This window comes from Triticum dicoccoides, chromosome 3A, assembly GCF_002162155.2.
Source record: "Triticum dicoccoides isolate Atlit2015 ecotype Zavitan chromosome 3A, WEW_v2.0, whole genome shotgun sequence".
Lineage (NCBI taxonomy): Eukaryota > Viridiplantae > Streptophyta > Magnoliopsida > Poales > Poaceae > Triticum > Triticum dicoccoides.
The window spans coordinates 274,380,524-274,385,243 of NC_041384.1; the positions used below are offsets into that span (position 1 = coordinate 274,380,524).

Consider the following 4,720-nt stretch of genomic DNA (forward strand, 5'->3'; position numbering starts at 1 on the left):
GAAGAAGAGCAAGGAGTATGACTCTGACGACAAGAATAAGAAGAAATTGTAAGTGCATCTAGTGCCACCCCTAGTTGGTTTTGGAGTATTGACGACAAACCTAGTTGAGGGACTAATGTGTTTGTGAGAATTGCAGGACAACACAGGTAGAAGTCCCTCATTGATTCGGTTTTCCTACCAGAGATGACCCCTAAAAATGTATGAAGACATTGATGTCAAAGGTGGTATATGAAGATATTCACATTGAAGACTATGACAAGAGAAGACACCGCATGAAGCCTATGGAGCTCGAAGACTTAGATCTTTCGTAGTTCTTTTTCTTCTGTGTTGAGTCATAGGAACCACCGTACTGTTAAGTGGGGTCCAAGAGAACCAGTCAGAATGACTGAAGTGATGCTTAAACAGAACCTATGTCTTCGAGTGAAGACTATGAGAGCGAATCTTGTCCAGAGTCGGACAAGTCAGCTTTGCTTGTAGCCCAAGTAAAGTTGCCGTGTGAGTTTGAAATCTGACCGTTGGAACACGTGTCAGTTCCTTAGTGACCCAGGGTCATTTCGGACAAATCAGGTCGGGTTGCCTAGTGGCTATAAATAGCCCACCCCCTAAAACCATAAATGGTTGGCTGCTCAGATTCAGAGTACGGCTTTTGTCGTTTGAGAGCAACCCACCTCGAAGTCTTTGAGAGAGAGAATTCCTTGCGAGGATAAAGCCCTAACCACCCAGAGCCAAAGAGAATTAGGCATCACTTAAGTCGTCTTGTATGTGTGATCAGAAGACTTATTACACTTGAGGACTGTGCATCCTCCAGCCGGTTAGGCGTCGCGTTCTGAGCATCCAAGAGACATTCTGGATCGCCGGTGAACGAAGTCTGTGAAGGTTTGGGAGTCTACCTTGAAGACTTACCAGAGTGATTGGGTGAGGTCTGTGAGGACTGGGTGTCCTGAGCTGCGTGTTCAGGACTGGGTGTCCGGGACTGGGTGTCCTCAGGTTTAAATACCTAGCCGCCCTAACCAGACGTACAGTTGTCACAGCAACTGGAACTGGTCCAACACATCATTGTCTTCAACGAGTCACTGGTTTCATCCTTCCCTTCTCTTTACGTACTGTTACTCCTTGTGAAGTCATTGTATGATTGCACTATCTTTTATCTTCACTGAGTGATTGCTTGTTCTGTTTGGCTTCATAATATCTTCCTACCTGATCCTTACTACATTGCAGCTATTAGTCATTGTGCTTTCACTCTATTGAATACTTGACTATGGCTTGCCTAGTGTAATCTACCTTCCGCTGCAGGGTAATAGGTTTATTTCTACTGTTTGTCTTCATAACTTCCATGTTTTGAAGACTTTCATAAAAATCGCCTAATCACCCCCCTCTAGTCGATATAACGCACTTTCAATTGGTATCAGAGCAAGGTGCTCCCTTGTTCTGTGTGATTCGGTTTAACCACCTCGAGTTTTAGCTATGTCGACTGCAGGGATAATTAAAGTCTCCGCTGTGTGCCCCGTCTTCGATGGAACTGAATATCCCTACTGGAAGAATAAGATGCGCATGCATCTTGAAGCCATTGATGTCGACGTATGGTATGTCGTCAAGAACGGCGTTCCCAAGGCTGGAGAAGGTGTCACTGCTGCTGATGTCAAGAAGTTCATTCAACTGGACTCTACTGCCAAGAACATCATCTGTGGTCATCTGACCAAAGGACAGTATGGCCGTGTGAGTGCTTTGGAAACATCTAAGCTGGTCTGGGACTGGCTCTCCAAGGTCAACGAAGGCGTCTCAACCCAGAGAGATCAGAGAATCAGTGTCCTTCACAACCTCTTCAACCGCTTCAAGCGAAATGACAATGAGAATGTCCAGCTCATGTTTGATCGACTCACTAACATCACAAATGAGCTTCAAGCCCTCGGCGCTACTGAGATCACCAAGCATGAAGTCGTCAATACACTACTAAGATCACTTAACAGTTCGTTTGACACCCTAGCCCTGATGATTCAAGAACGACATGATTTCAAGACACTCGATCCGTCCGACATACTTGAGAGGCTCAACGCACATGAGTTTCAGCTTTCTGAGAAAAGAGATATCTACGGTCCAAACTATGGGCGAACTCGTGCCTTGAAGGCAAAAGCTGTCTCCTCATATGAAGAAGAATCTGACAGCAGTTCTGATGATCCTAAAGACATTGGAAAGGAACTTGCTATGCTTGTGAAGAAGTTCCAAAAATTCACCAAGAAGAAAGGCTTCAGAAAGTCTTCACGATCAAGCTCAAGGAATGATGAAGCTTCTGCTCATGACTACAAGAAGAAAACATGCCACAAGTGCAAGAAAACTGGACACTTCATCTCTGAGTGTCCGCAGTGGGACAATGAGAATAGAAAGAAGAAGAAGAGCAAGGAATATGACTCTGACGACAAGAAGAAGAAATACTCAAAGTCTTCTTCCAAGTCTTCCTAAAAGTCTTCATCACACAAGAAGAGCTCATCTGGCAAGGCACGTGCGTTTGTTGGCAAGGAAATGGATTCAGAGGAGGAGTCCGCTTCTGAGGAGGCAGAGGTGGAGTCTGAGGAGGAGTCTGATTCTGGCGTTGCAAGTCTGGCTACATCATACGTTGCCAAGTCCATGTTCAACACTGAAGACAATGACTTCACCACTGACACCGATGCAAATGACAAGGACTAATCTGCTCGTACCTACTGCTTCATGGCACGCGGTGCCAAGGTAAACACACGCACTACTCACTATCAAACATCTAGTGATGATGACTCTGATTGTGGTTCAAGACCCAGCTACAAAACACTTGCTAAAATTGCAACTGAACAACAGAAAGCCATGGAACATATTCAAAAACTGTTAGACAAAAGCGATGATCTGTTGGGCGCTGAAATGACTCGATCTGAGTCCTTAATTGAAGACATAAAAAATCTTCATGTTAAGTATGAGGAACTTGAAAGTCGTCATGAAACGCTCTCAACAACTCATGAAAAGTTGTCCTATGATTATCTTCAAAGGAAGCAAGATCTTGAGAAATTGAGAGTGGCTCATGAAGATCTTCAAAAGGAAAATGAGTCACTTCGTGCCGAACAGATCAGTTTCACCCAGGAAGGATTTGAACCACCATGTATTAAATGCATTGAGCGTGATAATGCTACTTCTGTTGCTGAATGTTCTACTGCTGCTACTGTTGCAATATCTTCAATTGTTGATGTGGTAACTAACCCCTCTACTAAGGATACCACTGCTATTGCTGATGAGAATGCTAGATTGAAGACATTGCTTGAAACAGGGATGTACAAAAGCCTTAAAGGGCATCAGACACTATGTGATGTCATCAAAAGGCAGATTCTGAACCGAAACCCGAGGAAAGAGGGTGTTGGGTTCGTAAGGAAAATGAATGCTGATGGCTCTTACTGGAAACCTGAACAGTACCCCAAAACCACATGGGTTGCTACAAAGGAACCTTCAGCAGATCCATCCGATCTGTCTGGCTTCACTTGTGCTAACCCCATTGTCATTGATGAATCCTTTGATGCAAACTATAAACTGTTTAAGAATCAGAATGGTGAAGTGTTTGCCAGGTACATTGGTACTAACTGCAGGAATGGACCGCCTATGAAGAAGATCTGGGTGCCCAAAAGGTGTTTAGAAAATCTTCCTGTGAATGTCGTCATGACACCACAGATGAAGAAGACTAACCCCAGACCACAGGCTTCATACGGCCCAAAGGCTTCATACAGATAGAGGACTCACCTGAGTCGCACTAACGCAAATGTTTTGCAGGGAAACCATACTCAGGCCTATGAATATGAGCGCGGTTCATCAAACCGCCATGTTCATAAGACCAAGAACTATTTTGCTTATTCTTATGAGTACTATTGTCCGCCTGCAAGACTTTTTGCTAGAGCTCCAAAGCCAAAGTTCTCAGACGCTGCACTTAGACTTATTGCTTCCAAGCCACCCTTGAAGATGTGGGTGGCTAAGAAGGCTTAACTCTCTTTTGCAGGGAAAGGTCTCCAGCAGAAAACCAAAATCGTCTGACGCTATTGCTGGGGACCTTAAACATCTTGTGGGGCGCAAGATCAAATGCCCGAATGGTCTTACTATGTACTTCGTTCCTGAATCGCTTGCTACTCTCCCTATCAGTCCTAATCTGGATCTAAGCTTTCATAACCCACTGGTTCGTCAAATGTTTTTGCTTCACAATTCTCTTCGTGAAGCCTATCCCCCTAACTGCACTGTAGGGTACGACACCAGCGTCTTCAGAATGGATTATTGATAGTGGGTATACCAACCACATGACTGGCAAAAGAAACCTTCTTATGGACTCAACCTTACGTCCATCCGACAAGAGCCACATCACATTTGCTGACACTGGTAAAAGTAAGGTATTGGGTCTAGGTAGAGTTGCAATCTCAAAGGATCAACACATGGATAAAGTCATGCTTGTTGAATCCCTTGGCTTCAACTTAATGTCTGTCTCAATGCTTTGCGATTTGAACATGATCGTAATATTTGGAAAATATCGTTGCCTTGTTCTAATGGAATCTGACAAGTCTGTAGTGTTTTAAGGGTATCGGAAAGATGATTTGTACATGGTAGATTTCTCAGCAGGACCACAGCTTGCCGTATGTCTTCTAGCAAAAGCTTCTGAATGCTGGCTCTGGCATCGGAGGCTTGGGCATGCTGGCATGAGGAACCTCCACACCCTTGCAAAGAAGAA

At 44.4% G+C, this 4,720-nt stretch overlaps 1 pseudogene; it reads left to right on the plus strand.

The window, feature by feature from the left end:
• Positions 1-1,989: 1,989 nt before the first annotated feature.
• Positions 1,990-2,814, plus strand: LOC119266545 (annotated as a pseudogene).
• The last annotated feature ends 1,906 nt before the right edge of the window (positions 2,815-4,720 follow it).